This window comes from Schistocerca piceifrons, chromosome 8 (assembly GCF_021461385.2).
Source record: "Schistocerca piceifrons isolate TAMUIC-IGC-003096 chromosome 8, iqSchPice1.1, whole genome shotgun sequence".
Classification (NCBI taxonomy): domain Eukaryota; kingdom Metazoa; phylum Arthropoda; class Insecta; order Orthoptera; family Acrididae; genus Schistocerca; species Schistocerca piceifrons.
Window position 1 is genome coordinate 236,193,088 of NC_060145.1, and position 25,234 is coordinate 236,218,321.

The following is a 25,234-nucleotide window of genomic DNA, read 5'->3' on the forward strand; positions in this document are numbered from 1 at the left end:
CCATCTAACTCCACCGATACATTTTTAACTTCAACTGCTGGCGAGACCAACGCTAAGCCTCTCTTAGTAACACTGACGCTTTCCGCCGAAACACATCACCCTTACTTGCAGCTGGCGAGACCAAAGCACCAAAGCTACACCACCTTCACTAACATCGACGCCTTTCACCGACTCACAAATACTTAATACTACAACACCTTCCTTACTCCAATTGCTACTATTTTCTAATACATCTTCAGAACTCTCCATACAATTTGCTTTCATAAAATTCATCTCCTCTTTAACTTCTTTTCGAACCACTGAATCTTTCCATTTGTCACCATTCACACACTCATTCATTACACGTTCATAACTTACATCACGCCCCGCAAATTTATTCTCATTACTTTTACTTAAATCTCTCACAAATCTATGATTCCGCAGTTCGCGTCTGCTTTTATTGAAAGAGCCACCTATATAGCCTTCCTCTTTAACATACTCCATATTACCTATTTGTTTCCTTTCTCCAAACCTATCAACATTTCTACCATTACCATCATCTCCAGTCCTTTTCATCGCCTGTTAAGATCGCCGTCCCCGGACCTGGGATGTGGCGAACGTCAGTTTCCCGACCGGTTGTTACGCGATTGCACTTCGCGTGGATTTCCCCTTTCAAATCTGCGTTATTTACTTGGGTCCCATTCACGAAAGTTGTCACTCCCGTTCGTTCTCCGACCATTCTGCTCATTCCAGCTACTATCCCCCTGAAAATTCCTTTGATTTCTCTCACGATTATTATTTTGGGTATGATTATTTGGATTTTCATTTTGATATCTACCACCAAGTTTGCTCTGAGGTTTGAACTTCAAAGACTTCACTAATTTTTCTACAAATTCTAGAAATTCATCCACGGAATCACGTGGACTGTGGACAAAATCCCACTGCAAATTTTCAAGTAATCGCCTATTTGACATGGTGATTTCCGTTAAAACCCTCAACGGATGTTTTATTAAAAAGCACTTTTCGAACTCTTCGTACTATTCGCACGAACTACATTTAACATTTGCCCAAGACTGTGGGTCTCCCTCCAAATGCCGTTTAACGTATTTTATTTTTGCTTCGTCCGAGATGCTGTGAACAAAAGCGTCCCTACACGCATCCAAGAAATTTACTGAGTGATATCTTCCGTCATCTGTGTACCATTTCACAGATCCAATATTTGCCCAAGGGATATTTATATACAAATTATATTGCTTTGATGAGTATCTTGCGCTTTTATACATTCGCTTACTGTTCAGGAAGAATACGCAGGACTTAAAGCGTCGTTTTATCACTATGGATGAAACATGGATACATTATTATACTCCAAAGTCCAAACAACAATCTAAACAATGGGTTACCAAGGGAGAATCTGCACAAAAAAAGGCGAAGACCATTCCTTCGGCCGGAAGGGTTATAGCTACTGTCTTTTGGGATTCGCAAGGGATAATCCTCGACGACCATCTGGAAAAAGGTAAAACTACCACAGGTGCATATCATACATCGGAACCGAGCTGCAAGAAAAACGCCAACGATTGGACCACAAAAAAATCCTTTTGCATCACGGCAATCCACCAGCACAAACCTCAGCAGTTATGATCACAGAATTAAAAGAAATAGGATTCAAACTCGTTTCACATCCCCCCTAATCTCCAGACTTGGCTCCCTCAGACTACTATTTGTTCCCCAATTTGAAGAAATGGCTGGCGGGACAAAGATTTTATCCAAACGAGGAGGTGATTGCAGCAACAAATAACTATTTTGCAGACTTGGACAATTCCTATCATTCGTAAGGGATCAACAAATTAGAACAGCATTGAACGAATTGTATCAGTCTAAAAGGAGACTATGTCGAAAAATAAAACAGGTTTACCCCAAACACGTAAGCAGTTTTTATTTTTGCACGGACTTTTCAAACTCCCCTCGTAATTAGTTGAGATGTTCAGATGTGTGTGAAATCTTATGGGACTTAACTGCTAAGGTCATCAGTCCCTAAGCTTACACACTACTTAACCTAAATTATCCTAAGGACAAACACACACACCCATGCCCGAGGGAGGACTCGAACCTCCGCCGGGACTAGCCGCACGATCCATGACTGCAGCGCCTTTAGACCGCTCGGCTAATCCCACGCGGCTCGTAATTAGGTATGAGTAACAACACAGCTCGTGAGATATTCACTTCTAAGCGCATACTACATCTTCACTGCAGAAGCCATGCAAATCTCACAAGCGCATAAGTCAGCACTACGAAATATTTCTATCTCCCGTGACCACGAGCAAACTGCCCAACACTCTCCAACTATTTCCTGTGACTGTCAATCGTGCATTCCCGTCCAGCACTCCTCTGTCCCGGGCGACCTGACGCTCCTCCCCCACTTCTATTCAGTCTCCATTGACTTCAGTAGTCACCTACCGTAGTAACGAGCTCTGTTATTGGCTAGAGCGCTCCCGTCATGTCTCGAAGCCAAATTACATTCACAAACGTATGAAACACATACGAAATACTAGATTTACATTTAAATAACTTGAAATTAAATAAATATTCCTAGGGCTGGATCATAAACACTCTCTAATACACATTATTAAATACACAAACCGATCAAATAAGCATATATCAAAGGAATAGAAACAAAAATAGGCCAGTAGCCTAATGTCTCTGTACTTTCTAAAACACAGTAAATATTCGACCAATTTCTTCATGAATAGTATGTATCTGACATAAATAAATATATTTATAAGCATGCTACTACCGTTTTTCCGTGTAACTGTGGAGCACTTATGGCCTGACGCGATCAATAGTAATAGGTCACTTTGACCTCCAATAACCCATGTACCATTGAAGTTACATGCCTGTAATTCAAAGCAATTTAGGTTTACACTAATAGATTTCTAAAGACATGTCGATCGACAAAATCGGATGAATCGTTTAGATTTTGGATATTCGTTGAAGGGTGTTACTTGTATATTTTACAGTCAGACACTAAACTTTGAACTAAAAAAGATATTGAAAATCTTATTACACCATCCGAATCGTCGTGCAAGTAATGGTAATGCACATGTTTCTTTTTAAGCTATCATGATTCCTCTGGCTATAATTAATTTCTACGTGAACTGTGAAATGTCTGCCATAATGGTTTCATGAAGTCCGCCATCTTTGGCACTCCCGACATACAAATCTCCCCCATCGACACGAAGCACAGTAATCAACACAGCGTCAACGTGGAATGCCCAGCCGGCCGCGGTAGCCGTGCGGTTCTAGGCGCTGCAGTCTGGAACCGCGGGACTGCTACGGTTGCGGGTTCGAATCCTGCCTCGGGCATGGATGTGTGTGATGTCCTTAGTTTAGTTAGGTTGAAGTAGTTCTCAGTTCTAGGGGACTGATGACCTCAGATGTTAAGTCCCATAGTGCTCATAGCCATTTGATTTTTGGTTGGAATACCCAACCGCGCGGTCGGCCTGGTCCATGCGCTGGGGCTGCCCCTCTTGCTCTGGCTAATGTTCGGCATCACGCGGTTGCTGACGAGTCCCAGCTTGCTGAGGGCCTGTGCGCACACACCAACTCCACACTTAGAATATTTTCAGAGCGCCACAACTCGCCCATTACCTAACAACTTTCAATATGAATTGTTATTATTTCATGTTTTGATGAATCGTAATTTAAAAAAATACTTTAAAATATATCTAAACTGTTTCGTTACTGATCATTTTAATGCCATTTCTTAATGATGAGAGCTTAAGTTTAATCTTTAATCTGTGTTTAAGTTGAGCCTGGCACCTCGTTGCTGTTGAGGGAAATAAATAACTGTTGGTTAATAAATTGTTTTAAATAATACTTGGTAACAAATTATGTGTTCCATAGTTTTCCCCAGTCCTTCCTCTAGAACCGCTTGGTTTGTCTTCTAAGATACAAGCGTCTATTGTCAGTATCAGTCATTATCCAATTTATGTTGAAATTATTGCTGTAGGGAAAAGTAATTACAGCGTCACTTTATTCTCATTTTGTTTTTTTTTTCATATGGTTTGGGAACGCAAAAGGCTACAGTTTTATCAAAAAATAGTGAACTCATTTAAAATTGAAACAAAACCGACCAAGTCAAAATTAAAATTAACATAAAGGGGTTCATTCTGAATTAAATTTCAAAATAATAGAATTTAAACATGAAGCCAAACAGGATGTAACTATAAATAAAAACGTTAGTGACTGTCAATGTTTTGTTTTAAAAGGGATTTGATTGGTTGGCTGATTTGTGGGAGGGAATCAAAGAGAGGTAATCGGTCCCGTCGGATTAGGGAAGGATGGGTAAGGCATTCAGCAGTGCCCTTTCAAAGGAACCATCCCGATATTTGCCTGAAGTGACTTGAGAAAGCACAGAAAACGTAAATCAGGATGGCCAGAAGCGGGTTTGAACCGTCGTCTTCCCGAATGCGAGTCCAGTGTGCTAACCACTGCACAAATTGGTTCGGTAAAGAGGTTTTACATCGGATTAAAAATATCCCTTCAGTTTCCAGAATGAGATTTGCACTCTGCAGTCGAATGTGCGCTGATCGGAAGCTTCCTGGCAGATTAAAACTGTATGCCAGATCAAGACTCGAACTCGGGACCTTCGCCTTTGGCAGGCAAGTGCTCTACCATCTGAGCCACCTAAGCACCACTTACGCCCTGTCCTCACAGTATCATTTCCACCAGTACCTCGTCTCCTACCTCCCAAACTTCACTGAAGCTCTCCCGCGAAACTCGCAGAACTAGCACTCCTGGAAGAAAGAATATTGCAGAGACATGGCTTTGCCACAGCCTGGAGGATGTTTCCAGAATGAGATTTTCACTCTGCTGCGGAATGTGCGCTGATATGAAAGCACTTGTCGGCGAAAGGCAAACGACTCGAGTCCGATTCTCGGTCTGGCATACAGATTTAATCCGCCAGGAATTTTCATCCCTTGAGTTACTTGGCCCATTTTGATACTAGACGCCTCGTGTATTGTAAGCTCTCACAGATGAACAAGTTACTGCTAGCTACCGCCGCACAGATGTGCACGGGCTTCTAATAGCTCACAAAGGAATACCAAAGTTCTGTAGCAAATAATCAATTATGCTGTACGAGAGACACACGAGAACTATAAACGGGTCGCTAATGAACGGCATGGATAACGCTTGCCACAAGCAGCAGTCTAACTCGTTGGTAACAAACAGCATGCTGAATCACTGAAACAGTACCATCTTCCTCCATAACTATTACACTACCAGTAAGCAAGACCCAGAAGCATATGCTCAACTTCCTAGTTCAGAGCACGTCGGTCCAAACTAATTTTGGCGGTGTGCCCTCTCACTGGGTTTCGCCAGCAAAAGCACTTGATCTAACTAAGATATTCTTCCGGGTTGTATGGCCGTGCTCCATGGAACTCTTCTATCCCTGACGTTTCGTCCAAAGCTACGTTGGACATCTTCGGAGGTGCTCCTGGTTGTGCTGAGTCTTGCACAACCAGGAGCACCTCCGAAGATGTCCAACGTAGCTTTGCACGAAACGTCAGGGATAGAAGATTCCATGGACCACGGCCATACAACCCGGAAGAATTCTCGGCAGCTGAAACATCCGGTCGTGAAAGCCGAAAGCCTTCATTGTATATTTAAGATATGACACGCGGAACAGGACAGCGTATCTCTTTGTCACCGGACTAGCGACTACGTGTACTTCGCAAACAAGTGAAACACACAGTGTGCACTTGCATGAAGTCTGTTAATTAAAAGCAGGTCCATGGATGTATAATATGGGGAGTTGCTACGACGTCAAAACTTCAGGCCGACATCCGCCGTGTGAGCAGTGCCAGACATTAGCTTCTGATGGAAGTGTTTTCATTTAAAAAAATGCCAGTTTTATAGGTGTACTAGGCGTTATGATTGCAGTCTAAACGGTAAAGGAATCATAGTTCATTTGCGAGTGGGCTCGTTCAAGAGACATTTTCTTTTATAAATACGTGAATTTTAGTTTCGCTGTTTACTTTTACTGTAGTCGTATAATACCTGTAATTTGACTTTAAACTTCCTGCCAATACAACTCGAAAAGCGCTCTGAGAAAGATATATTGCAAACAGTCAAAGTACACTGACAGAAAAAAAATCGCAGCATCAAGGAGGAGTTGTGCGACGTAGACGAAAGTGTCCAGGTGAGTTTCTGTATTTGAAAGATGACATTGAGCCGTGGTAAAAATTGCTATTTTGAAGAGCGCGCCGCGGCGCGTAGTGTGAAGCATTCGCCCTCCGTTACTGGCGGTGGCGCCGCTATGGCAATCGCAGCTTTGGTGTCTCCCTCTGGTGGGAAAGGGGAAAGGTTGCCTGTTCACGTGCATTTAAGGGGCGCTATGAGCTCGCCAGTCGGCCAGTCTGGGTCAGTCTCTCGTCCCCAGCTTGCTAGGTTGTCTCTCGTCCGCATTTATTAGGCAGTTAGTGTCTGCCTGTCGTTCGAAGAGCTAGTATGTCTGTCGTTCGGATCAACCTTTAAAGCCGGCGAAATGAGATTCTTTCCACTCTGCCAGTAAGAGAACTCAGCGAGTTGTCGGCCGGTCGAGGCTTAGTTCCTGCACCTGAGTCTGCGCATTAGGCCGCCAGTCTGCTCGAGTTTCCTCAGGCAATGGTCATTGGCGGTTGGATCGATCGGTTGGTCGGTCGCGCACTGAGACACAAGATGACTTGTCCGTCTTCAGTGTCGGCGCATGTGAGGTCGCCACGTGAGTCCAGTGGGCCGCGGCGTGTAGCGAGGGGTAGTGACTTCGCGGTCGACACGAGAGCAACAGGAGTCAACTCCCATCAGTCTGGCCGGTGCGAGCTGCGACGCTGTGAGACGGGAGATCGACGCGCCTTCCTGCGTCCGTAGAAGCGGCTGGCAGCGGACGGCTCGGGAGAGCGATTTGGGGGTGCTGCACCAGGTCTTTACGAGAAATCGCAGTTTATTAGAAGTGATTGGTGATATGTTGTTTGATTTACTCTTGTTAAATTCTACTTGTTTTCTTGGTGAGGTCACCAGCCGTTTTGCTTTGGTGTCGTCCCACCATTCTTTTCCGTTTGCCCACCCGCGGGAAGGTGGTTGTTTATAAAATGGGTCGTCCGTTTTTCCCTTGTGGAGTAGGGGCGGGTTAGAGTAACCTGCGGTTCGGGTTTGTCGGTAATCTCCCTATCAATCTACCGTACGTTAGTAGCTGCCTCTGTCATGTTTGTCAGATTTGGTGTGTTAACGAATTTATTGGTTGGAGTATAACGGCCTAATACCTGAAATATGTTTTGATCTTTGTAAACTTTGATATTATTGCCTATGATCTTGAGAGGCGGTGTCTGTGTACTGTAAAGCATCTTAACTATTGTTTGGCCAACCTTTTAGAATTTTATATAAGACTGCATTTCATGGGCTTTAATTTAAATGATCATTTTAGTATATAAAGTTGCCACCCTTTCGCCGTAAGACTTTTCTTAGAAGTTAAAAAGAAATTGCACCTTCTGTGGCAAGGTTAATATTTTAACTGTTAGTGTTTTGTACCATTTTCATCCCTCCTACAGGGAGTGCATTGTTAAAACTATTAGTTTAAAGTTTTCTGGTGTGTTGCAGATTTGCGCCAGTGTAATATTTCAGAGGCTGTTGTGAGCGGTCGTAACTACGGCCGTGTCAAAAGGGAGCGGCAATGTTCTCTGCCCGAAAGCTCATACAGTCAAAACTTGTTTGTTTCTGCCTCTGAATAAATTGTAACTTTGATACTTAGAGGGTGCTTTCTGATTGTAATTTTAAATCTGTTTCTTTTAAAAAATGCTTTTAGACACTATTAAAGTGAATAAAATTTCCATTTGTTTAAAGGAATTTGGTTATGATTTCATCAGTTACTCCCTGGCAACTACTTCCATGCTTACATAGTGTGATTAAATGTGTTACTGTTCTTGATGAATCGCTAGTAAATAAAATAAATTCTTAAGATTATTATTTGAAAATATATCACGGTTCAGATATCTATTCAAATTTCACGCCAGTTAATAACAGTGGCGCTAGTAGCGCTGCTATGAGAATGCAAATCAAGTTTGCTTTAAGTACATGCTGTAACGTTTTTTTAGCGTTGGTTAGTTTTGAGACAGGATGTGGTGAGTAGATGTTAGTCAAAATGCCTTTAAGGCGACAAGGATGCAGTTATCAGCAGCTCAGTATGTTTGAACAAGGTTATGTAATATGGTTAGGAGAAGCTGGATGTTCGTTCTGTAATACTGCAGAAACACTTGGGAGGGATATAGCCACTGTACGTCAATGCTTGCAGCAGTGGTCACGAAAATGTACGGTCGCAGAAAGACCGGTCTCAGGACGTCCAAGTGAGACTCCGGAGAGGGAAGACCATCGTGTTCGGCGTATGGCTCTGGTGCATCTTAACTGCATCTGCAGCAACTATTTGAGCAGTAGTTAGCACCACAGTGACACAACGAACTGTTAAAAATCGGTTACTTCAAGAACAGAACCGACCCAGCCGCCCTCTGCCATGCGTTCCACTGACCTCAAACTACCGCCATTTGTGATTTCAGTGGTGTCAAGAGAGAGCACATTGGAGGCAGGGTAGAGGTGAACGTCAGTCTGGTGATCCGTCCAGTTGTGCTGCCATTCATGAACGGCATTCCAGAGGATGTTTTCCAACAGGATAATACTCGCCCACATACTGCTGTTCTAACCCAACATGCTCCACAGAGTGTCCACAGGTTGCCTTGGCCTGCTCGATCACCAGACCTGCCTAGAATCGAGCAGTTATCGGGCATTATCCGACGACAAATCTAGCGTCATCCACAAATAGCATTAACCATCCATATACTGACCGACCAAGTGTAACAGACAAATGGACATCCGACACCTTACAAAACAAGGCAAGCATGCTTGCATGCTTGCATTCAAAATCTGGCTGCCACACCGGTAATTAACGCTCCAGGATGTCACATATACATCCGCTTATCTCGTGCTTTCCTTAATCTGTGATCTTGCAATATTAATCGTTTGAAATTTTTAACCAGCCAAATGTATTGCGGAAATTTCATTATTCTCCTTTAAGCGCTTTTTCGTATTGAACATTGTCGAGTAAAGGATGTAAACGTAACATCATTCCGTATTAAAGAAAATACTCGATTGAGAAAACAGCCTTTTTACATCACATAACTCTATTCTTGGTTATTCAAAACGTACAAGAAAAAGACAGTTGCTTTACCGATCTCTAAGGCGTTGTACTAATGGATCAGAAGTGCCTTTAAGACCAGATAAACGTCTGAAAAATGCCTTCCTTATACTGTGTTAAATACGGGAGCACTGTAATTTACTATTTGTATCAACTGTTGCGCGAATACGACAGAAATTAAGAACAACAAGCAATTGTAAACAGTAGTCTGCCGTTGTTAAGGGGCTACTAACATGGCGGCGTCGACTTCAAAGCATTGTACCGCCCAAGTCTGCAACGCTATTTCCCCTTATTATATCTCCATGGGAGGGTCAGAGCACAAGGCGACGACATGTCTCAAACCATCTATAGTCACATTCTATTTATCATCTCTCAACCAAGAATTATTTCTCACGTAAAAATAGGTTCGCAAATTTTCACACTTACTAATTGCTGAAATTTCTGGATTAATTCTTATCTTCAGGTCTTTAATTTTCTTCAAATTATATCATTTTCACTCCCGAACACATAATAAAAATGCAGATGAGCTACTCTTATATTAATTGCTTTTTGTGAATGTTAGTTAACAATAAACGGCCTTAAACTTTTTTTTGAAGGGTCAGATTTTTTGTAGGTGGTATCGTATTCATACTTAAGCAGGACAATTATAAACACAACTTTACATTTTCATGTTGCTTTATTACAAAAAACAGTCATACACATTACACATATAGTTCATATTCGCTGTAGATTACAAGGTAGGTCAACGTACAAACTAGGTAATATATGTTCAACAAACGTAAGCCAACAATTCAAAATATTTGAACAAAATTTTTCTAAGGCATCGGGCTAATTAAAACAGTAATTATTTGAATAACACCATTTTTCTTACTCCTTATTATGCCTCTGAAAGCCGTTTCTTTGTCGAATTTGAGCAAGAGAAACAATTTCCTCTTCTGCTGCAGTTTCTTCACTTTGATCTCTTCGCATCAAACCATCACCTTCATCATCTGATTCATCAAACTCTATCTCAGACTCATCTGCGCTTATTTCATTGACCAACCCAATGTTCTCTTCACCAGCTGGAAATCAGCAGGGAAAAAATATAGCCCCACCCCAGTTGATGCAGTCGGCATTGAGTCGCTAGGTATTATGTGCGGTACCCAATAGCTTAAAATTTATAAATCCGTTATAACATTAATTTATAGTTCGCTCTTAGCTGAGGGACGTCTGTGCAGTTTTAATATGATACTAAAGTATGACAAAACACATGTAATTAAAAGAAAGGTATGTGTTTACCTTTATTTCGCCGAGACACGCTGTGCAGTACCAGAGTCAGAAATCTCTCGTCAGTGCTTCTAGCTGAAGGCTCTCCCACAGGCCACATAAAGTACAGCTGCTTACACATCTGATGATAAAGGAAGCTTGGAGGTATCCTAAAAAATGACACCTCGGGAATGAAGAGGTTATATTATTTTCGTTTTTATTGTAGTTTAACTTGTCGCGAAATTGAAGTAGACGCTTCCTGTGAGTAAGTATGGGCAGAGGATGGCAACCGGAATAAAATAATAATTGGATCCTTTTACCGACCAATTCAGATTATTCAGTTGCTGAAAGGTTCAAGGAAAACTTGAGTTTGATTTCAAACACGTACCCGACTCATACGATAGTAGTTGATGGTGACTTTAATTTACCCTCGATATGTTGGCGAAAATACATGTTTAATCCCGGAGGTACGCATAAAATATCATCCGAAATTGTGCTAAATGCATTCTCTGAAAATTATTTCGAGCAGTTAGTTCATGAGCCCACACGAATAGTAAATGGTTCTTAAAACACACTTGACCTCTTAGCGACAAATAATCCTGAGTTAATAACGAGCATCAAAACCAATTCAGGGATTAGTGAACACAGGGTTGTCGTAGCGAGACTGAATATTGTAATCCCCAAATCCTCGAAAAATAAGCGAAAAATACACCTATTAAAAAAAGCAGATAAAAATTCACTTGATGCCTTCCTGAGAGACAATTCCCACTCATTCCAAACTAATAATATAAGTGTAGACCAGATGTAGCTTGAATTCAAAGAAATAGTATCAGCAGCAATTGAGAGATTTATGCCAAATAAATTAACAAACGGCGGAGCTAATCCTCCTTGGTACGCAAAACGGGTTAGAACACTGTTGCAGAAACAACGAAACAAACATGCCAAACTTAAACAGACGCAAAATCCCCAAGATTGGCGATCAGTTACAGAAGCTCGGAATTTAGCGCGGACCTCAATGCGAGATGTATATAACAGTTTCCACAACGAAACTTTGTCTCGAAACCTGGCAGAAAATCCAAAGAGATTCTGGTCATATGTGAGGTATGTCAGCGGCAAGAAACAATCAATGCCTTCTCTGCGCTATAGCAATGGAGATACAATCGAAGGCAGTGCTGCCAAAGCAGAGTTAGTAAACACAGCCTACCGAAATGCTTACATAAAAGAAGATGAAGTAAATATTCCAGAATTAGAACCGAGAATAGTTGCCAACATGAGTAACGTAAAAGTACATATCCTCGGAGTAGTGAAGCAATTTAAATCAGTTAATAAAAGCAAGTCTTCTAGTCCAGACTGTATGCCAAGTAGGTTCCTTTCGGAGTATGCTGATGCAGTAGCTCCATACTTAACAATCATATACAACCGTTCGCTCGACGAAAGATCTGTACCCAAAGACTGGAAAGTAGCGAAGGTCACACCAATATTCAAGAAAGGTAGTAGTAGTAATCCACTAAATTACAGGCCCATATTGTTAACTTCGATATGCAGCAGGATTTTAGAACATATATTGAGTTCGAACATCATGAATTACCTCGAAGAAAGCGGTCTATTGACCCACAGTCAGCATCGGTTTACAAAACTTCGTTCCTGTAAAACACAACTAGGTCTTTATTCACATGAAGTGTTGAGTGCTATTGACAAGGGATTTCAGATCGATTCCGTATTTATGGATTTCCGGAACGCTTTTGACACTGTACCACGCAAGGGACTCGTAATTAAACTGCAGGCTTATGGAATATCGCCTCAGTCATGTGACTGGATTTGTGATTTCCTGTCAGAGAGGTCCCAGTCCGTAGTAGCTGACGGAAAGTCATCGAGTAAAACAGAAGTGATTTCTAGCGTTCCCCGAGGTAGTGTTATAGATCCTTTGCTGTTCCTTACCTATATAAACGATCTGGGAGACAATCTGAGCAGCCGTCTTCTGTTGTTTGCAGATGACGCTGTCGTTTATCGAATAATAAAGTCATCAGTAGGTCAAAACAAACTGCAAAACGATTTAGAATTAATATCTGAATGCTTTGAAAAGTGGCTGTTGACCCTATATAGTGAAAAGTGTGAGGTCATCCACATGAGTGCTAAAAGGAACTCGTTAAACTTCCGTTATACGATACATGAGTCTAATCTAAAAGCCGTAAATTCAACTAAATATCTCGGCATTACAATTACGAACAACTTAAATTCGAAGGAATACACAGAAAATGTTGTGGGGAAGGCTACGCAAAGACTGCTTTTTATTGGCAGGACACTTAGAAAATGTAACAGACCTACTAAGGAGACTACCTACACTACGCTTGTCCGTCCTCTCTTAGAATACTGCTGCGCGGTGTGGGATCCTTACCAGAGAGGACTGAAGGAGTACATCGATCACCACAATAAAATAAGGGAATTCAGAGCTCGTACGGAATGATATAGGTGTTCATTCTTTCCGCGCGCTATACGAGATTGGAATAATAGAAAATTGTGAAGGTGGTTCGATGAACCCTCTGCCAGGCGCTTAAATGTGATTTGCGGAGTATCCATGTAGATTTATTGTCCTTAAGACTCTGGGTTTGTCTCGCATTGCAGTCCCTCTGGTGGTGGGTGCGGAGTGCCAAAAGGAACATGTGTCACCCACAGGCACTGCCAGCTCGAGTCAACAGTCATCAGTCGCGGTGTGAAGAATCGATAGCGTCATGGCAACGCGACCGCCAGCCTCATTCCGACGGCAGCCAAGCCGCCACCCACGCAGCTCCGCTCTGCCCCTTCCTCTCACAAAGCCATCCATCCATCCATCGCGCGCAGCTGTTACGCACTCAGTGCCGGAAGCGAAATGCCGAAAACTTCCTCCAATGGTTCTTTCCCACAAGTCGTCGCGAACTCTAGCACTAATATACCAGAGTACTTCAATACTTGCCTAACACGCGCTCTCACGGTGAATTAAATTTCGTGTCTAGACAAAAGAGACTATCAGAGCTTTCAAATTACACCTGAAAGGAAAAGTTGCTTTGACGTCGCGTTTCTAAACACAAAGACTGAGGCGTTGACGGGGAACATTGTGGGTGACTGAACTGCTATGTGAAATAAGATTTTTGCATTTAAGGAAAACTTCCCCAGGCGAAATCCATTGACAGCTAATGGAAATTTACAGGGTGAGTGAAATCTGGAGTGTAGTATCCCTAAACCGATGAGTCATTTCGGTGCCAGTAATTTGACTATACGCGACACGAGAAAAGTTCAGGGCAGCCTCACGCATCATTCTCAAGAGACAAAATGTGCCGTGTCCAAAAGTTGATTCAAACTGCACGGTTGGCCGCGGGGCATGATTGGAATTAGTGTGCAGTTTCTCACGCGCCTAGGTTTGGTTTCGTAACGAAGCGTGCTTTTACTTCGATGTGTTCGTTAATAAGTAAAAATGGTGGATTTTGGGACTGGGAATCCGCATTTCGCTGTCGGCAACTCTCTTCACCCTCAACCGGTGACTGTATGTTGTGCAATATCCAGTCACGGAATAATAGGTGCGATATTCCTTGATGGCACGATGACTACCGAACGGCACGAGAAGGTTTTGGAAGATGATTTCATCCTCATTATCCAAAGTTACCCTGATTTCGAGAACCTGTTGTTCATGCGAGACGGAGCTCGACCCACTGCAGCAGAAGAGAGACTGAAACGTGTAGTCGGTAATACTGAAGTTGTGGTCCAGACTATATTTATTTATTATAACAAAAAAGATCATTCTTAAGCAGTAGCTGGAACTGAATCCGGAACCCAAGACCTTTGATCGAGGAGATAAAGACTCTACACCTAGACTACGATAATGACTGAATATCTGACTTACCCATCTCTCCGCTGACCCTATTGGCCTGCATGCCTGACACGAACATTGGTATCTTACAGGTCCGCCATATTGTACTACGATTACCGAAGGGCACAAAAATCCTAGAACCACACCTCTTACGGTGCGGCCGTGCTACACTGCTGTTCATAACGTACGCGTTAATACAATACAGTCGTGTGGTGGCGGTTGGGTACTGTCTCTGATGACACAAACCTTTCGTTTCCCTACATAAAGGCTGTGTGCATTTTGCATTTTACTCGGGGTACGTGCAACCAATAATTTGTAGATAGTAGTCATCAGCTGCTGTTACTAACCATGTGAGACCATTCCGAGGAAAATCTTTAATGTTTTCCAGTGTATTAAGTAGAACGATTTTGCTGTCGGGACTGTATTCCCGTGCTGAGAATCCTTATTGCCGTAAAGTTACAATGCGACCATATTGTAAGCTTCGGGGCATGCTGACGGAGTTAAAAATTTTTGGCCGTAACTTACATAGAGCTGCATAGATAATGAAGGAATGTTTGTACGTCCTATACACAGATGGCTGTACGTATAAATTTTGTGAACCCAAATGAGTGCTGAGAAACGGCTTCCAGACCAAGATATCACCAACGATGCAAGTCTAGATGGTGATGCAAAGCTTTCTTTGAGGAGCCACTAGTTACCTCTTGCTTCCCCTTATTTTTAAGGGCATGTATACCATTGTTGGCTATGTCACAGAGTCATCCAGTCTAGTGCTTCTACATTTACTGGAAAGTTTGTTGGTCCTCGCCAGTAAATGTGTCAGTCTGGCCTCTGCACAGACACCTTACCGACGAGATTACACCTACGGTTCAGTTATCTGCTTCATTGAGGCACTCAAACGAACACTTACAGGCAAGGTCCACAGTGTGTTGAAGGGAAGGATGGGGGAGTAATTTTGATGTATTCTTTAAACATTTACACTGATTTTCGAGAAAAAAGCTCTGCCCTGATTCAGACCGCCTCCACGTAGCTGAAACACATATTTTTCTAATTTAAAAATGTAAACGTGCTATTGAATATCTTCCCGCGTCACTGCGGGAATTTGTGTCTAGCTTACACTTGTGAGTTATTGTTAGCTCTCTTTTTCCTGTGAAAATACAAATTTCCGTTATATTTGTGGTAGTTGTAAATGAACCACAACAAACAAGAGCTCACCAGATAATGAATACATGTTTGTTTGTAGGCCTTTAGCATTTCCAGAATTTTTGGTGAAACTTTTAAAGATTCAACTTGGTAACTGAAAACTTTGTGTGCCAAAGTTTGTCGCTAGCAACGTGAGCGCAAGTACTTTTAATTTCCGATTACAGTGTCGCCCTTGTATTCTGATCTAGATTGGGGTTACCTGCCCTACATTTCCAAACGAACGTTAATTGTGTAAATAACTTTCGATGTTTGCTTTACCAATTAATCTAAACCGAAACATTCTATTTATAAATGCAATTAAACACAAAGATTGGTTATTATCAAAACGCCTCATCAAACAGTCACACACAATGGCTAACTGTTGCGTATTGAAACTGTGTCATGTTAGAAAAACGAATCTACTGAATTTGTATAAAAATGTTGCAACTGAAAGCTGTTCCTGATTTCATCTCATAAAGATCGTTTAGGTCCTACATTTGTTTCTTATCTTGTGACGTGTAACTCAAGTCTACACGGTCTCCATACTGCAGAAATATGAAGCCCTAAACTGCATGACCCTGAAGTAAATTTCTGTGCGGCTATTTTTGCCTTATCTTACTTTACGATGCTTTTTTGAAATGAGAATTTTGTTGTCTTTCCACGAAATAGTGCAGGATGTGAAAGTGCGGTGAAATTATACTTTTCATTCAAACAGTTAGGGTAAGTGTTAGCGAAATATTTGCAAATTAATAAAAGGGTAGTCTGAAATTATATTAAAGTCCTTTGACTAACACAAAAGTGAGTCGTACTAAAATGAACTATGATGTTCTTCCTAGAATTGGCATGCACCACAAAAATTAACCCATGCAAACAACATTACGTAAAATTTACTTTTTTTATTTTCTATTGAAATACTGTTAATTGAAGGTGGATGACCAAGTATAATAATTAAAATTCTGAACCGATGACCTATAATTCACATTGGATACGAAAATGTAGATACAATTGAACATAATAAAATCTTTATCCTACAATAATTAGTCGGCTAGCAATTGCAGAAAATAGGACCTGTGTTTATGTTCCATTTTTCTAAATTTGCCGCCTCTCTATGACATCATCTCAAAATCATTTTCTGTCTTCAGTCACGCCATGGAGCATGTCAAATAAAAATTGATTGTCTATTCAGCACATCTTCAATCGAAACCAGTCGCTCACCGACAGCACAACTCGCACACTTTCTACAGCTGACTCACTCGCTGGTGCTCTACTAATAATAGAACCTCTGGTAGCCAAAAAGAATACGTACGTACCACTCGCGTTTAGGAGTCCAAAGACGTACATACTGGCAAACATTTCAAATAACCAGCCATTTATCATGATATACACTCCTGGAAATTGAAATAAGAACACCGTCAATTCATTGTCCCAGGAAGGGGAAACTTTATTGACACATTCCTGGGGTCAGATACATCACATGATCACACTGACAGAACCACAGGCACATAGACACAGGCAACAGAGCATGCACAATGTCGGCACTAGTACAGTGTACATCCACCTTTCGCAGCAATGCAGGCTGCTATTCTCCCATGGAGACGATCGTAGAGATGCTGGATGTAGTCCTGTGGAACGGCTTGCCATGCCATTTCCACCTGGCGCCTCAGTTGGACCAGCGTTCGTGCTGGACGTGCAGACCGCGTGAGACGACGCTTCATCCAGTCCCAAACATGGTCAATGGGGGACAGATCCGGAGATCTTGCTGGCCAGGGTAGTTGACTTACACCTTCTAGAGCACGTTGGGTGGCACGGGATACATGCGGACGGCATTGTCCTGTTGGAACAGCAAGTTCCCTTGCCGGTCTAGGAATGGTAGAACGATGGGTTCGATGACGGTTTGGATGTACCGTGCACTATTCAGTGTCCCCTCGACGATCACCAGTGGTGTCCGGCCAGTGTAGGAGATCGCTCCCCACACCATGATGCCGGGTGTTGGCCCTGTGTGCCTCGGTCGTATGCAGTCCTGATTGTGGCGCTCACCTGCACGGCGCTAAACACGCATACGACCATCATTGGCACCAAGGCAGAAGCGACTCTCATCGCTGAAGACGACACGTCTCCATTCGTCCCTCCATTCACGCCTGTCGCGACACCACTGGAGGCGGGCTGCACGATGTTGGGGCGTGAGCGGAAGACGGCCTAACGGTGTGCGGGACCGTAGCCCAGCTTCATGGAGACGGTTGCGAATGGTCCTCGCCGATACCCCAGGAGCAACAGTGTCCCTAATTTGCTGGGAAGTGGCGGTGCGGTCCCCTACGGCACTGCGTAGGATCCTGCGGTCTTGGCGTGCATCCGTGCGTCGCTGCGGTCCGGTCCCAGGTCGACGGGCACGTGCACCTTCCGCCGACCACTGGCGACAACATCGATGTACTGTGGAGACCTCACGCCCCACGTGTTGAGCAATTCGGCGGTACGTCCACCCGGCCTCCCGCATGCCCACTATACGCCCTCGCTCAAAGTCCGTCAACTGCACATACGGTTCACGTCCACGCTGTCGCGGCATGCTACCAGTGTTAAAGACTGCGATGGAGCTCCGTATGCCACGGCAAACTTGCTGACACTGACGGCGGCGGTGCACAAATGCTGCGCAGCTAGCGCCATTCGACGGCCAACACCGCGGTTCCTGGTGTGTCCGCTGTGCCGTGCGTGTGATCATTGCTTGTACAGCCCTCTCGCAGTGTCCGGAGCAAGTATGGTGGGTCTGACACACCGGTGTCAATGTGTTCTTTTTTCCATTTCCAGGAGTGTATGTACCATTCAGAATCAAGACACAACATTTGTACGATGAATGGATTATGACTGACGCTTTTTCTTCGTTCATTTCACTGGCTGTCACTGTTAAAAGCCGTTCCAGTCTAAGAGTATACTTCAAGCTTAACACAGCGATTTGCGAGTTTAGAATATTAGCAAATGTGTTGTTGACTATGAGAGCAGAAGAATAAACTCCAAACACACACACACACACACACACACACACACACACAAACGCGCGCATACAGAAGGGTAGTCCTGGAGTATGTTGAGTGCGGAGTGATTTGTGTATCAGTCGCAATGTTTATTGCCTTAATTCACTATCGAGAGTGTGCTCTCGTAATGTGGACCGCCTGCTGTCTCGCACAACACCTTGAGGTACTTGTTAGTCAGCTCGATGATACAATCCTGACAGTGTAAGTCTAAGAGACTATCTTTGTACCTAAAGACAATGCTACATCACATTCTTAAATACAATTATTACTTACGGTCGCTTTTGATATCTACTTTAATTTTGAAGTTCCACTGAAAGTCATCCACTGCGACTAGCAGTGGTTTAAGAAGAAAGGGAACAGAGCCTAGTACCTTGATTGTGAAAAAATATAACGTTTATACTGAAAGATGCAAGGAAGATATGAGCAGCTCTGTGGACAAATTGTTTCAGCTGGATTCCACATCATGACGTAACCAGTAAGGGCGTCTTCGTTTGGGAAACGCTGTTTCATATCACTTGTTGCTAGTATATTTCGCGTATGGCACAGAAAGCGAACACGCACTAAACAATTTAGATGTCTTCTCCCTTCAACTGTCCCTCCTCCCATTGCTGTCATAATAGTCTTCGTTTTACTGCAGACAATCCAGTATATATAGAATAAAGTAAACAATGCACAAAATGAAATGGACAACATGACATGCCGCTGTACACGTCGTGTAATATACGTGAGCATTACTGTAAGTGAAGTGTTCATTACTGAGAGTCAAGTGATCATTACGTGAGAAAATAATCGTAAATACCTGATAACTTTATGATAAGCACAGCAAGGAGAAGGCCTGAAATGAGTGGACACAAAAATTAAAATAACAAATATTTTGCCATAAATATAAAAACCTCTGAGGAGTATATAATAGAAAGTTGTGTACCTGGAGATGTTCTGAACGTATATCTTTCTTAGCCTACCTGTTCTGCGTATTGAATACAACATATGTAGTATCATTTTACACGTTTCCATAAAGATACCTTGCAAACGGTACCCCATATTTTCTACTGACACTGTAATCTTGCTACTAGCTATTCCTGAAACACGGCCAATGCCTTTGTATATATATCCGATGTTATTGCAACTGTAAGACGGAAGCTGATTCTAATGCAATGGTTTGGTATATAGTTGTATCACTGTTTATCATAAAACGGAAACAAAAAAAAAACAGTTTACACCTCATTGCCTGCGAAACATAATACAACTCCATACGAGCTTCCATGTGTCAGTTCAATTCTGATGACTGGCACAGCCATACTTTTGAACACCTCTCCGTACGAATGAGATTTGGTACTGACTTAATGGTGAATCTCAAATTAATTCTGATAAAATTATCCTATGTACGTATCTGTGGCAAGCGTACTTATTCCAGCATCTTGGTAACTAAAATTATCATAATAATGCAACTGTGAGGTTTTAAGTGCACGCGACTCAAAAGACTCCTTCTCAGGAACCATAGTGGCAGAGTACCGAGCACGGTAGAGATCTGTAGTGGGTCCGAACAATGTTTGTTACAAGCGTTATCCAGTTATTCTCCCCCGAGACGCCAATAAAATTAAGCACCAGTTTTTCTGAAATAGATTTCACGTTCCAGGTACCACTACTTTCGAATTAGAATATCGGATTTTACTTGTACTAGCGTTTCGTTTATTTCAGTGGTACAGCATATCATGCTGTATACGCGTTCTCTCATGCTAAAGGCGTAAAACATCGTTGTCATGGTGACGTTGTTTATCGCCGGCGGTCTGATTCAGGTACCAGCATCCACCGCAGAATTCTATTTCTTCCCGAGAGCAGACGACATCCACCGGTTGCAGACTGTTTGCGCCTGTCCCTAATGCTGGGTTATGAGGTCAGGCGCCCAGAATGAGACAGCTGCGGTTGCCACGGGAAACGCCCGTCGCCATGGTGACAGCTCTCGGCGACCAAACAGCTGCTTCGCCTCACCCTCTAAAGGGCATCCGACCTGCCGCCACAGAGTTTCTTCCACACGATGGATACCTCCGCTCAAAAAGTAAACAAAGTGAGAGAGCCATGAGTCGGGCACTCGAAAACATCAGTTAATTCATTTTTATATTTTGATGAAAAGTAAATCAGGAAAATATTCTGAATCTCTGATTCTCTTAAGGCCACATCGATATCGTGATTCATGTAATGTACGTACTGCAAGGTCTTAAGTGAGAGAGTAGCGTTGGGTGTGTTAGGCTACAGGATATGCATAGCTGCCGTACCTCCTCATGGCGCACTATTCTGTAAATCCTACGGAGAGAAGAATCTATCATGAGAAAAGAAACGAAACATAAGCATTTCACTTAAACTAGTGACAGCGGAATGACCTAAAATTGCTAAATATTGCTGTTAATGCCGGGATCAATTGTTCTAAAAATAGCTTTCTTTTCTTAAACATAACGACAGTCGCAGAAATATTGCTTATACTGAATACATTGATTACGATCTGGGAAGTTGTTGCAAACACGTCATCTCATATACTTGAGTTATCATGTAACTCTTGTTAAAACTTATAAGGAAGTGATTATATTCTTGGAACTGTTATGAAGTATTGTAATAATCAAGGATTGTATTATGTTTTTTGAAAAATTAGATACTAGTAGGAGGGATGGTAATCTATGTATCGGACAGAAAACTTATCAAGATTTCAAGCTTCTAAAAGAGGTCTCTGGCGTAAGTGACTGTAGTCAAACACAATTCTCACAATGTGTCTCCGCCTTCTGAAGATGTTATATTTCCACGTCATGTTTCCCCCGAGAGATGACTCAGCAAACATGCTTAAGAGCAAGAAAGTTAACGCATTGTTAACTGTCTAGTAAGCTGCGGTCTCAGTTTAGACACTGTTACTCCAACATGACCCGTTTCGACAGTCGCCATCGTCAGATCTTCTAGAACTTTCTACAAAGCTGCTATGTTACATTACACAAAGTCAGAGCTTAAAAGGCACTCTCGCGTTTACATGTCTTGATGTTTTTTATACTTTCATTTCATGTAATATATCATGGCAAATTTTAAGCCAGTTACAGAGCAGATGATGGCAGCTTAAGACTATAAAACCGGTCAAATTGGAGCAACAAAACTGTCTAAACTGCGATCGCGGCGTACGAAGGTGCTCATTTTCGACAATACCGATCACCACCTCCCCCCGCAGCATATAATGTATACTTTATAATCGAATTGATTTGACTGATTGATTGAGTAACTTATTGATCGATGTCCAGCTGGTGTTCTACAGAGTCCACCGCAGAAAGAACTTTCTATGATGTGTGTCTTTTTATGTAGAGTATATTAAAACGGAAGAAAAGCCTTCCAAGGATAATTCTACGGAACTTGTCAGTAGCAATCAACGTTTAAATTTTTAGTTAACAAATGAATGTAACGAAATAAGATGAAATGCCACTCATTCAGACAATCCTACTGTTTACATATGTAGGGACTTCAGAAAGCAAGTTAAACCTGTCGTCCCAAGCTAAGGGCACTGCAGAATGGCGCTCTGTCAAAAGAGCGTACATGTTCCACCCTTCCTGCGGAGAGAGTTTTGCTGCCGTAAGGATAACATCACAGATGCCGGACAGTGTACAAGAGAAATGGCATGGTTACTGTAAATGTACTCCAAAGCTGAAGCATGCATTCGATTCTAGTGAGCAAAACGTCTAAATTTCACAGAGATTCACTGTGAGACTCCAGAGGGATAAGGACAAATGCAACGTTCCAAAAAATGGCTCTGAGCACTATGGGATTCAACTGCTGAGGTCATTAGTCCCCTAGAACTTAGAACTAGTTAAACCTAACTAACCTAAGGACATCACAAACATCCATGCCCCAGGCAGGATTCCAACCTGCGACTGTAGCGGTCTTGCGGTTCCAGACTGCAACGCCTTTAACCGCACGGCCACTTCGGCCGGCGCAACGTTCCGTCCAGCCAGTGTTAAATGGTGCCAGAAGTTTGACCTAGGCCGGGCAGATGTGGCTGGAGCAAATCGGGAAGAAAGACCACAAACGACTACGTCAGGGCAATCGAGAAACTGATTTGCAGTACTAAAAAAAGTGACTATCATGGACTTTGGTCAGCAGATGCTCATTCACGTTTTCAGGTGACCCATGCTAAATCCTTTAAGAGAGTGAATACAATGTTGAAACTGTAATTAAGTGTTGTAATAATTAAGTATTGTACTACTGTTTTAGGAAAAATGAGAGATGAGCAGGAGAAAAGATAATACATGAGGCTAAAAATACGAACTGTGATTGCTTCGAGCAGATGCGAGCTGAGTTGGTGACCCTTTCCTTACAGCTCCAGGCTGTGTTGGCTTCCGTCAGACAGCTTGAGGCTGCTGCCAAGGGGGGTCACTCTAGGGGGTCGGAAGTGGGGATGCGAGAGACGTCGACCACGTCCCACGTGGCCTCCGATCTGTCCACTGCTGTGGCCCCCCCGGGTACTGCCTGTACTGAGGTTGGCCCCTCAGTCGTGGTCGAGTGACAGAACATTCTAAAGTCTGCCAGGCAGCGAAAGACTTTCTAAGGGGTTCGTTTGACGAACAGGTTTTGGGCGTTATCTGTAGCAGAGTAAGTCTGTAAGCCAGATGCAATCGTCCACTCTGTTCCAGAGGAAAAGTCTTGGCACACAAGGTCTAGGCATTCACAGAGGGTGGGTTTGCTGGTAGTTGGGAGCTCCAACGTTAGGCGCTTAATGTGTCCCCTTAGGAATATGGCTGCCAAGCAAGGGGAGGAAGCCAGTGTGCACTCCGTGTGCATACTGGCGGTAGTCTTTCCAGATGCGGAAAGAGTGTTTCCAGATGCCATGAAAAGTGCAGGAAGCAGCAAACTGCCGGTGGTGGCCCATGTTGGTACCAATGACGTTTGTCGCGTTGGACTGGAAGAGATTTTCACTGGTTTTGGGCAGCCAGCGGGAAAGGTAGACTGTCAGTGCTGCTTGCGAAATTAAGGCGGAACTCACCATCTGCAACATCGTCGATAGAACCGACTGTGGTCCTTTGCTGCAGAGGCGAGTGGAGAGTCTGAATCAGAGGCTCAGGCGGTTCTGTGATCGTGTAGGGTGCAAATTCCTTGCCTTGCCCCATCATGCGGTGGGTTGCCGGGTTCCGCTTAATATGTCTTGAGTCCATTACACACAGGGAGGGGCTGCGCGGGTAGCGGGAGTTGTGTGGAAGGGATTGGGCGTCTTTTTGGGTTAGAGGGTCTCAGGAAACCACAGAAAGGGCTTCCATCTAAAAGAGAGCAGAAAAACACAGTAAAGTAGTTGTAGATAGGTATTGTAATTGTAAACTGTCGTAACTGTGTTGTGGTACAACCAGTCCTCCAGGCCCTACTAGAAAGCACTGAAGCTCAAGTAATTACAGGTTCAGAAAGCTGGCTAGAGCCGGAAATACGTTCAGCCTAGTTTTTTTCAAACGATCTAACGGTGCTCAGAAAGAACTGATTACATACAGTTGGTGATGGAGTATTTATTGCTGTCAGAAGTACTTTACCTTATAGTGAAATTGAAGTAGGTAGTCCTGCGAAATGGTAGGGCAGAGGTTATACTCGACAATCGGACAAATCTAATAACTGCATTGTTTTACCGACCCCCCGACTAAGAAGATATAGTTGCTGAGCAGTTCAAAGGTAACTTGAGTCTCATTTAAAATTGGTACTCCACTCATAGCCGATGATGACATCAATCTACCCTCGATATACTGCAAAAATTATACGTTTAAAGCCGGCGGCAGGCATAAGGCATCCGAAATTCTTCTGAATATTTTCTCAGCAAATTATTTTGAACAATTAGTTCATGAGCCCACGCGAAGCTTAAATGGTTGCCAAAGCAAACTTGACCACTTAACAACAAATAGTGAGTATCGTGACGAATACAGGGAATAGCGACCACATGGTAGTTGCTGCTAGGCTGAATACCGTAATACCTAAAACCATCAAAAAGAAACGCAAAGTATGTATGTTTAAAAAAGCTGATAAAAACGTTCTAAACGCCGTTTTAAGAGACAATCTCCACTCTTTCTGATGTGATCATGTAAGCATAGAAAAGTCGTCGAATGATTTCAAAGAGATGGTATCGACAGCAATTGAGATATACATACCACATAAATTAATAAGTGATGGTACAGATCCGCGATGGTACAAAAAACTTGTCAGTTCGCTGTTGAAGAAGCAACGAAAAAAGCATGCCAAATTTCAAAGAACGCAAAATCCTCAAGACTGGCAAAGTTTTACAGAAGTTCAAAATACAGTGCCTACTTCAATGCGAAATGCTTTTAATAGTTTCCGCAACGAAACTCTTTTGGAATCTGGCAGAAAGCCTGAACAGATTCTGGTCATACATATGGCACACCCGTGGCAAGACGCAATTAATACCTTCACTGTGCGATAACAGCTGTAAAGTCACTGATTACAGTAGCACTAAACCAGAGTTATGGAACAATGATTTCAAAACGCTTTCACCAAACAAGACCAAGTATATATTCCTGAATTCTAATGAAGAACAACTGCCAAAATGAGAAACAGACAAGTATATTTCCTCGGTGTAGCAAAGTAGCTTAAATCACTTAATAAAGGCAATGTCTTCGGTCCAGACTGTATACCAGTCATGATCCAATCAGACTATGCTGATGCAATAGTTGGATATTTAGCAGTTGTATACAACCGTTCGCTCACAGAAAGATCCGTACCTAAAGACTGGAAAATTAA